The sequence below is a fragment of the Myotis lucifugus genome, unplaced genomic scaffold (genome assembly GCF_000147115.1).
Source record: "Myotis lucifugus unplaced genomic scaffold, Myoluc2.0 scaffold_46, whole genome shotgun sequence".
NCBI lineage: Eukaryota > Metazoa > Chordata > Mammalia > Chiroptera > Vespertilionidae > Myotis > Myotis lucifugus.
This window is the reverse complement of record NW_005871094.1, coordinates 5,759,299-5,770,836: the sequence shown is the minus strand read 5'-3', so window position 1 is coordinate 5,770,836 and position 11,538 is coordinate 5,759,299.

Sequence of the window (11,538 nt, the reverse complement as noted above, 5' to 3'; positions counted from 1 at the left end):
AGAGTCAGCCATTACTTACATCGTGACCTTTGGCAAATCATTTCGTTTCTAAAAACACTTAGAATCTTTAGTCTCTGGATCTCAGTCACCTTATCGTAAAAGGGAAGTAAAGGAGTCTGAGCTGGCCCTGGCCGGTGCGGCTCAGTGGTTTAGAACATTGGCCCATGCACCGAAGAGTCACAGGTTCAATCCCAGGTCAACGGCATATACCTGCATTACAGATTCCCCTCCCTGGTCGGGGTGTATGCAGGAGGTAACCAATCGATGGGTCTCTCTCACATCAATATTTCTCTCTCTCGTTCAGAATCAATGGAAAAAAAATATCCTCAGATGAGGATTAACCCCCCCACACACAAAAAGCGAGAGAGAGAGAGATAGACACAGAGAGAGACAGACACCAACCTGCCAGGCTTGTTAGGAAGACTGCGAATGTACAAAACATGAATGCATAATGGGGTTTTGTGCCTTGCTCCCTCAACAGGGATTAAGAGGATAAAACCAGGAACACAGGCCAAAGTCACCATAAGGTAGATGTCCACTCTGTTTAAGAAATAACTTTGTAATAATTATAGCAATTCAAAGACAAAAGGAGCAGTTAGGGACCAACGATGAAGTAGGGGGTGTAAAGCCTACTCAATCCAAATGATCTTTTATAAACTTTCTCCCTTCCATCGGAAGAATCGTCCTAGTTCAAATAGAAGAAAACACTGTGCTGTGCTTACTTTTCCTTAAATTTGAAATCTGTTCAAAAAAAATCTCTCTGGGTCGTTCATGATTCGTAGGACAAAAACTAACCTGTCAGACAAGCAATCCCACCGCTGGGCCTGCAGCAGATGCCGCCTGCCCCCACCCACATCCCTGGGCCTCGCGGCTGGCCCATCGCTGCGTCTCTGCCGAGGGCTGACTGTACGGAAAAGAATCATGTGAGGTTTCACCAAACAGGTGCTGTGTAAACCAGGTTTTGAAATTGCCTAAAGGAGCTGGTGAGCATTCCAGACACAGGAAAAGCAGCTGTACCTTCAGCTCTCCCTGGCTCTGGTTACAAAAGTAATAGTGGTATGCAAAAGATTACCTTCTCTCCCAACTGTAGCATCCTCACAAGAACTACGTACTTTACAAAAATTAGAGAAGTTTTCTGCCTCAGAAAAAGCCTCCAAAATACTGGGCTCTCATGCAATATCCTTATAGCATAAATAAGAGGAAAATGATCTGACTCGAAATACAGTTTCGAGGCTATATGTCCTATGATTCCAGCTATGGATCTTCTGGAAAACTATGGATTCAGTTAATAGATCAGTGGTTGCCAAGGTTGCGAGGGGACTTGGGGGGAGGGGTGATGAACAGGTAGAGCCCAGAGGATTTGTAGGGCAGTTAAATACTCTATATGATACTATAAGGACACTTACACAGCGTTTTTCATTTGTCCAAACCCTAAGGAGGTACAACACCAAGACTTTGAGTGATTATGATGTACCAATGCAGGTTCACCAACTGTAACGAATAGACCACCCTGGTAGAGGACGCTGATAGTGGGGGAGGCTAGACCTGAGGTGGGGGTAGGGGGCAAGGGTATGTAAGAAATCTCTGTACCTGTCTCTCAATTAGGCTGTGAACCTAACTGCTCTAAACCATAAATTCATATAAATTTTTTATAATCATAAATGTTCATTACTACTTACTATAATAAGGGGAAAACACTCCCTTCTCTTAAAATTAAGACTTACTCTGTCATCTTCTGCACATTTGGTTTAATTTAACCTTATTCTCAGAATTTCAATAGACATTGATTGCTACTATCCCTATCTCCCTGAGACAAATCTTTTTTTTTTTTTTTAACTCTTTACATAGGCTGCTACAGAGACTAGAGACTTTGGAAAGTTGCCACAGTTTGGCATTCTAGAAATTTTCCTGACGTATTCAATAGAAACAGGGCAATACTACAACCTTGTATTTGCCCTTCTTCTTCCTGGCTGTCAAGAAAACGTAGTAACCTGACATTCTTAGGTCAAATGTACAGCTTTTATCTTGAATGTAGCAACACCAACAGGGTCACTAAGAGAAGGCTTTGGTTATAACACAAGTAATGTTGCTTTATTATAAGACTATATTATTTTATAAAAACAGTGTTTTATAAAAACGTAAGAAAAAATACTCAAGGTATTAACTTCACAAACATTTATGACAGGTGATATTCTGCCACTTAATAAATAAAACAGAAAAAGAACCTCACACAGTAAAAGGACCCAATCTCATACAGCATCAATGAACAAGGAAGTTCACTGGCGGTCTTACTTCACCACCAAAGAGAGAAAATCCAAATTAAAATAATCTGGACTTTAATGGTGTCAACCCCTTGAGTCTTGTAAAACATGCGCAGAATCATTCTTTCCGAATCCTTAACTCCATTTAAAAAAACAGACAAAGGTTACTTCTGATAGCACATGAGCACTTCCGGATGGGCCCGAGGCAGGTGCCACCCTATATAGTAAGGCAAGACCTACAATACAGTCTGTTGACTTGTTAATTTATTCACTGCTTAGGAGCCACCTGGAAGTACCTCGCTTTCTGCATTCTCTTACGAAGAGCTTATTTTAAGTCATTGTTAGCCACACAAATAACATGACTTTTCAGAACATTCCTGACCTGGGCTCTTGGCTTCCTGGGCAGCACTCCCTGTATTGGGACCATGGATGTCCCCTCAGGTACTCCTGTTTGGGCTCATTTTGCCTCCCCCAAACCTTCGCAGAAAATCAATTATCAACTGTTTTGCTCCTGTCCCAACCCCATCTGAAGAGATCACAAAAAATCTTGAATGTAAGGAACAAACTCAATTAATTCCTACTAAGACCCGACTAGAAACACACTGACTAAGAGACTGTGGCCCTGGCATCTGGGCTTCTTAGCTGTTTGGCCTTTGGCAAGTGACTTGACCTTTCTCAATCTCCATTTCTCCAACCAGCAAATGAGGAGGCAGGGTGAGCTGACCTCAAAGGGCCTTTCCAGCACTGACGTGTTGCAGAGAGGCACTGACCTTTAGAGAAGGTGGCCCGGCAAATAAGAGCACACAGGACACCAAGAAAGTCCCACGTTAACAATGAGATTGAAAGCCTGAATTTTCTTAGGAACTCAACCTACACAGAGAGTAACTCCCAAGACCATTTCATCGTTAACTGCTTGTACAAAGAATCATGAAGTAGTTCCACAGAAGGTTAAATTTTAAAAGACAGAATTTCCATCTTCAAGTTAAGTTTCAGGACCTGTGCTAAATAAAGTTAAACAAGTTTCTTAATACCTGAGACTTAAAAGGCTAAGTGTGCACTGTAAGTTTCCAGAAAAAAAAAAATTAGAACCCAGCAATTTCCCCAACTTAGTTGCCATAGAATCCTTTTTTATACAGCAAAATCCTACAGACCCAGTGTCCCCAGGAGATGCTCAGACAATAAAATGTCTAAGATGACAAAAAGGAATGAATTGGAAAAGCATCACCCAGGGCACCAACAGGAACCCCGGCCGCAGGTCAGGATCCCGTGTCTACTGCAGGTTCTGCTGCCAAGCAGTGGTTCGCACTGGACCCAGTTTGCCAGCCTCCCCAGCCCTGCTGGGCCCCACCTGCCCCCAGGCAGCAGCGGCCAGCCTGCCCGCCCCCCAGGCCCAGAGCAGCAGGGCAGGCAGCAGCCACCTCAGGTTCCATGTCTAAATTTTGCAGAAATGCTGGCTGCAGAGGCTGCCCTCCAGTGACAATCCAAGTAACTTATGACTCTCATTCCACCACCATCCTAATTCCTACAGTATCAAATGATGAATATGGGAAATATTCTGAATTTGTTGCACAGTAAGAAGAATTCTAAAAAAAAAAAAAAAAATCCCAAATTTTCTCTAATGTAGATGTAACTGAAGAAAATGAACGACAAAACCTCTCCTTGAACTATTCTTTTCTTCACAGAAATGTCCCAATTAGGAAATGACACGCAAATACTGGAAATTAGAGGAACAACACAGGTTTCTTTGAATTAAAAAAAAAAGGTTTTCTGATAAATATTATTGACTGAAAAGCAGTTAACATGTTTGTCACTTTCAAAAAAGCCACAAATGAATTTCTCTGAAAAACCCAACGTCTTTTTTAAAAATCCACAAAATTGGGACTCTGCCAAAGCATGAATGTTACAAAACCATGTGGCACATGCCTTCTTTATGCTCCGTGTGACTGACTAACGTTGAGAACTGAGCTTTGGGCCATGTGCAGTCAGAAAGATCAGACATGGGTTCCAACGCTGGCTCTACTGGGTGTATTTGGGCGAGTTAGCACTTAACTTGTATTTAACCTCAGTCTCCTAATCCACTACATTGGAACAGGAATACCTGGCTCACAGGATGGTGAGAGCTGGAAATAAGATGAAACTGAATTTGCCTAGCAGATTAGGGACCTATTAGTGAGAACTAGGTTTGGCTGAGAGTGACAGGAAGCCCCAAGTATCAGTGGCTTCAATAAGAGAAGTTTCTTTCTTTCTCAGGAAAAAGCCCAGGAAGGTGAGTGTCACTTCCATCTGTTTTGTTGCTCTACCATAAGGGACCTCAACTTCATGGTCCAAGAGGGTGGCATCCACATTCCAGAGAGCAAAATGGGGAAGGGGCAGCCACAGCAGTATTTAAGGCTGTCATCCATTCCCAAGGTCTGGGTTCCTCTGTTGCACGGGTTAAATATTTTCAAAATTACCCTTGCCTGGCCGGTATGGCTCAGTGGTTGAGCATCGACCTATGAAGGAGGTCAGGGTTCAATTCCCAGTCAGGGCCATGCCTGGTTGCGGGTTTGATCCCCAGTAGGGGGCATGCAGCAGGAGGCAGCCAATCGATGATTCTTCCCATCCTCTCTCTCTTAAGTCAATAAAAACATTTTTAAAAAATTACCCTTGCCTTTGCAAAGTGCTGCCTTAAATGTCCACAACAAAAAAGATTTCCTTTGTAATATACAGCGTGTCAGCATTTTGAAAAACCCTAACTTAACTCTGGTGCCGTGTCACAAATAGAAATTTTTTGATATTTGCAACCATAGTAAAACAAAGATTTATATTTTTGATATTTATTTTATATATTTAAATGCTATTTAACAAAGAAAGATCAACCAAAAAAATGAGTTCGCGTGTCACCTCTGACACGCGTGTCACAGGTTCACCATCACTGGTTTAGGACATAGTTTCTCCCCTTAGTTTTCTTTCCTAAAAAAGTACAGATCCTAGCAACTTGCTTTCATAGGAAAAAAACAATTTTGTGGAATCACGGGTTCTGTTTTCAAAAACTAAGGAAGACTTCACTCTTCCTGCACAGGCACTCCATTTCTGAGGTCGTGGTCTCCTGGAAGCTGAAATACAAAGCCTTGATGGTGGGAGAAAGCAGCTCTGTCCCCACAGCCCAGCGCCCACACTGCGGGGCCTCCCCACCTCTCGGTCACTGTGAGGCAAGGATGGGGAGGAGAAGGGACAGTGTGGACTATGAAGCCCATACTCAGTGTCCATGAGACTCACATGTGGGCAGTATGTGCTGAGTGAGCTGTGGTGCATCGCCACTCAAATTAAGCTCAATTAACACCAGTATTCATCTTTTCGAAAGAGGAACTGAAGCAGGGTGCCCCAGACCTACAACAATTTCTTTCCAACCTCATCTTTCTGGGCTAATTATCTCCTAGAGCAGGAGTGGGGAACATTTTATCTGCCGAGGGCTATTTATAACATCATTTGCAGGCCATACAAAACGATCAACTTAAAAATTAACCTGCTAGTATTTGCTCAAACATATAATTAACTCACCCCTCATGCCTTGGCGGGGCCAGACCACATGATTCCGTGGGCCTTATATGGCCTGTGGGCCAGACATTCCCCACCCCTGTCCTAGAGTTTAAATCGGCATTTCCTGAGCTGTGATAAGTTTGCATGGGAAAAAAAAATCCGAAAAAAAAAACCAATAAAAAAAAAAAGTAAAAAGAAAAAAAAAATCCGTACTAGGAATATTTTTCTTCTAAATGTATTATACGCATAAAACGGTTTTAAATAGCTTTAATGGCTGAAAAATAACAAGCCCGTAAGAAATGGTGTGCTTACCTCCATCCTGGTGAACCAGGTGGCCTGCTGAGGAGTCGTCTGGTGGTCACATGACACCTCTGCCAGCCCTGGGCTCTTATTCAACTGGATAATTATTTCTGTCCCAAGCGACCTTTACCTTCTAAACAAGCTATTCTGCATCCTGCACACATTGTAAGGATGTGTTTTATTTTTCCCTTCATTATTTTATTGATCGATTTTTTTTTACTAAGTAATACAAACACATAGTTACAAGGTGCATAAAGAAAAGGCTGTTCAGTGAAAAAGTCATTCTCTGTTCTACCCATATCTCCCTCTCACACTATTCCCTTCCACACAGAACGACTCCTACTGTTTCTCGTAAATTCGTGCAGATTATGTACTAACATAAATACATCCTGTTTTGCACAAAAAGATGCATTTCCAATATTCTATTATTCTGTCATTTTAATTTTTTGTCAGCACTCATTGTAACTTAAGTTACTGAACACTTCCTAGTCCACACTGAGCAGTAACACCTGCTGTTATAGACAGGTACGTGCGCATCACCAATTATCACTTTGAGTAACATTCTATCCTTGAAAAGCTACGGGAGCCATTTTTCTTTCCCGCGATTAACTTCCTGTGGAACATTAATCCTCAAAATACGACATGCATCTTCCAAGGGAAGGATCAGAACCTGGAGTGGGGAGGGCATGAAGGAGCAGCTCTCCAGCCACTCCCAGGAATTCTGGCACGTGCTCCTCCGCTGAGCCCCCACCCTCACCTCACCTGTGGAAAACGCCTTGCGTTTAGTGAGAATGTGTGTGGAGACAGCTCTCAGAGCAGTGCTGTGCGAGAGAACCTTCTTCAAATGGCAACGCTCACAGCCACGCTGCCCCACAGCACACCGGCCCCCCACCTGTGGCTAATGAGCACCTGACACTGGCCAGGACAACTGAGGAACGGGGTTTTTAATTTAACTTAATCGTTATTTAAATAACCACATGTGCTGGTGGCTACTAGTGCTGGTCTACTGAACGACGGGTAGATAGAAAAAAAACTAAAAGCCCTGTTATAAAATACAAAAACAATAAAAATATGTGTGTCTGAATATGTATGGTAAGCATAGTAAATTAAGCTCAAGATCTCTGAATCTTCTTTCTTAACATACCCAAGGCTGAGTGGACTATTTCCAAAAATAATGTGCTTAAAGTTGGAACAAGCATTAAAGATATGTTGCCATTACCTCTAAAATCTGAAATTAAAATAGTTTTAATTTACTAAAACTCTGTTTGATTAGGCACTCTGTTTAAAATTTTTCCTGGCATGATGTTGCCTGTGGATCACACTAAATTAGCAGTGACACTGTTAGATGAAAAAACAAACTGCGGGAGAGTATATACAATATTATGGCAACCGCGCATACATGTGTGCACATGCATATGTATGTTTGGATATGAACAGGATTCATCTATTGGACATGCTCTGGGTCTATACTGTCCAGCAGGACAGCAACTAGTCACACACGGCTACTGTGCCTTGAAAGGGCTCATCTGACTGAGGCACTGAATACGTATTCCAGTGTAATTTCAATTAGTTTAAAGTTAAATCACCACAAGCAGCAAATGGCTACCTTATTAGATGGGACAGGTCCAGAAGAACAAATCTCCAATTGTTAAAACAGCTACCTCAGAGGGATTACAATTAGAGGGAAGAAGATAAATTTTTACTTAAATTGTATGCACCACTATATTGCTTCGATCTCAACATTTAGTTTTGTATAATGGGCATGGATCCCTCATTAAACAAATAAATAAGAAGGAAAGTTGTGCCCTGGATGGTTTGGCTCAGTGGATAGAGCGTCGGCCTACAGAATGAAGGGTCCCGGGTTTGATTCCAGTTAAGGGTACATGCCTGGACTGCAGGCTCAGTTCCCAGTAGAGGGTGTGCAGGAGGCAGCCGATCAATGATTCTCTCTCATCATTGATGTTTCTGTCTCTCTCTCCCTCTCCCTTCCTCTCTGAAATCAATAAAAAAAATATTTTTTTAAAAAGCTGTTATAGTCAACCAGACTGCTTTAACAAATTACCATAGACATAGACAGGTGACTTAAACAACAGAAATGCATTTCTTACAGTTCTGGAGCTGTACATCCAAGATCAAGGTGCCAGCATGTCGAATTCTGGTGAGGGCTCCCTTCCTGGCTTGCAGATAGCTGTCTTCTCCATGTGTCCTTATATGGGGGAGGGGACGAGTTCCAGCCCTCTTTCTCTTCTTACAAAGAACTAATCCCATCATGAGTACCCCACCCTCACCGCCTCATCTAAACCTGATTATCTCCCAAAGGCTCCACAATGCCTATAAGCTAGCATCCCCAAAACAGGCCTCCTTGGTGCTAGGCAGCCTGCATATTCACTCACAATCAAAGTTGCCTTCTTGTACCCCATAAAAAGGTTAAGGTGCTTGCCAGGGCCAGGAGGAGGGGGAATAGGGAGTGGCTGCTTAATGGATGCGGAGTTTTCTGTTCAGGTGATAAAAATGTTTGGAACTAGACAGAGGTGTAGTTGCACATGGTTAACATATTAAATGCCATTGAATTGTTCCCTTGAAAATGGCCAATTTTATGTTATATGAATTTTACCTAAAAAAACAAAAACAAAAAAAAACAAGCCCAGCCGGTGTGCCCAAGTGATTGAGCATTAGCCCATGAACCAGGAGGTCACGGTTTGATTCCCAATCAGAGCACATACCCGGGTTGTGGGCTTGATCCCAAGTGGGAGGCGTGCAGGAGGCAGCTGATCGATGACGTCTCTCTCTCATCAATGTTTCTATCTCTCTATCCCTCTCCCTAAAATCAATAAACATCTATTTTTTAAAAAGTCCCCAAAAAATATTTTTGAAAAAGGTAGGAAGTCGGGGGGGGGGGCAACATTCTAATACTCAAACACAGTACAATGGCCCAGCACCCTCACCCCATCTTCCTGTTCTCAACCCACCTAGCTCCCTTTCCCTAACAAAGTCATCTTTGCCCGTGCTGAGTGACACTGTAAAACCTGTTGCTCTCCAGTTGTTCTCTGTCAATATTTTGTCATCTTGTTCTGCGGTTTCCTACCCTAGTCCCTAAGGAGCTCTCCCTGGACATTCTACTGGCCTACAGCACTGCGGGGACCTGCCACATTCCTTGTCCACAGCGGCGAGAAAATTCCTCAGGAAACTGAATGCATCCTTGATGGCTCTGGCTTCACCCAGCCACTGTGGTTGACTCTATTTGAACAACCAGTCCGATCATTATGAGTGCTGTCAAGTGAAATGATAGACCAATTGTTTGACTAAACTGACAACTGGTTGGACTAAATTAATTAGCTGGCATTTCTAATGTATTACACCATCATACAGGAGCCCTTGATGGGAATACTGATAGTATTTTTACCTCTTAAGGTGAAAATTCACCCACAATCAAAGCTGCTTTCTTGTACCCCATAAAAAGGTTAAGGTGCTTGCCAGGTTAGGAGGAGGGTGAAACTGAAAGTGACTGCTTAATGGATGCAGAGTTTTCTTTACAGATGATAAAAACAGAGGGGTTTTCTTTAACCCTCTCCCCATATCCCGTCACGTCTACTCCAGCAGTCCAGATCATGCTCTAGAACCATGTCTCCAAAACATACCTATATATATAATCGCTATATATAAAAGGCTAATATGCTAAGTGTCTGACCATCCAACTGGTCACTATGACGTTCACTGACCACTAGGGGACAGACACTCAACACAAGAGCTGCCTAGATGCAGTGATTTGGCAGCAGTGGTTCTTGGGTGACACACCCCGAAACCAGAGAGGAGGGAGCCCTCACGATTCCACCTTCGGCCGTGGGTTATGTTGTTGCTGGGGCACTGTCAGCCCAGAATCTGGTTTACTGCACACTTGCGTTTGCATTCCACACCCTATACGACAGCAACTTTGCAGAGTGCCCTCTCGCACTCTGGGACCCCGGGGGGATGTCAGAGAGCCGGTTTCTGCCCAATCTCCGCAGGCCAGGCCAAGGGACCCCACCTGCCAGAGGGACCCTGCTCACTCCACAGATGCTGGGGAGGGACCACAGGAGTTTGGCTCCAGGGGGTGTCCAGCCCATCTCACCCAGTCCTGCCCCTCAGGCCACCTTCTAATTAATTTCCTTTCAATGTGCATGAATCCGTGCACTGGATCACTAGTTTGACTATAAAATCCATTTCATGGAACACCTACCAACATCTTCCCCTACTGACGCCACTCATCCTGCTCTTCCCCCATCTCAGGAAATGGCACCTTCCTTCACCTGGTTGCTCAGTCTAAAAATCATGGAATTATCCTTGGCTCTTCTTTCTTTCATACTCCACAAATGATCTATTAGCAAACTGTACCAACTCCACTGTCAAAGTCCCCAATCTAACCACCTCTTCCAACCCCTACTGCTACCAACCATGTCTCAGCCACCAACCCCTCCCCTCAGCTAGACCACACCACGCTTCCACCTCGGCCCCCTCCCCCAGCATCCAAAGTGTCTATCTAAAATTAAAACTCCTGACACAACTTTCCCCTGCTCAGAAAGGCTCCCCACGCCCCGGGAATCAAATCTAAACTGGCCACCAGTTTAGGGCCTTACAGGGACCCTGAGCTCCTCCTCCAACTTCACTTCCAAATGCTCTCTTCTCCATTGCCCATCTGCTCCGGCAACAACGCGGGGGCCACAGAGCTGTTCCTCGGACGTGCCAAGCGCAGGCTCAGCTCAGGGCCTCCGCGTTGCAATTCCCTGTGCCGGGAATCTCTGCACTGCACTCGGTGCTGTGGACTGCATGTTGTGTTCTCCCAGGATTAGATATGAAAGCACAAACACCCAAGGTGATGAATTTGGAGGTGGAGCCTCTGGGGGCGATTAGGTCATGAGCATGGAGCCCTCGTTACTGGGATTAGTGCCCTTATGAAGAGACATGAGACAGATGGTCTCTCCCCTCCGTGTGAGGACACAAGAGGGCGGCCACCTGAAACCTGGAAGAGCGCTCACCAAGGACCCGCCCGTGCTGGCACCCCGATCTCAACCTCCAGCCTCCAGGACTGTGAGAAACAAATGTCTTGTTGTTAAGCCTCCCAGCCTATGGTATTTCTGTCCTGGCAGCACAAGTTCACCTGCTCAGAAAGCCCTGATGACTTAGCCGAAACAGCCACAAGCCCTTCCCTTCCCATCTCTCCCTGTCCCTTTCCTCAGCTGCACTTTTCTTCACAGCGTTTCCTATCATCTGGCACCGGGTCACGTTGACTGGGTGCCTCCCGCTCCGAACAAACGCTCGACATGGCAGAGAGGCGGTGTTGTGCCCTGCCCTATCCTCAGCTGGTGCCTGGTGCCTGGCTGGGAGGAAAGCTTAATAAATATTTACTGAATAAATAAACAGTTCTCAAAATAGTCTCTCAAAATAATCTGTGAATATTCTGTCTAGAATAAAACAATAAAAA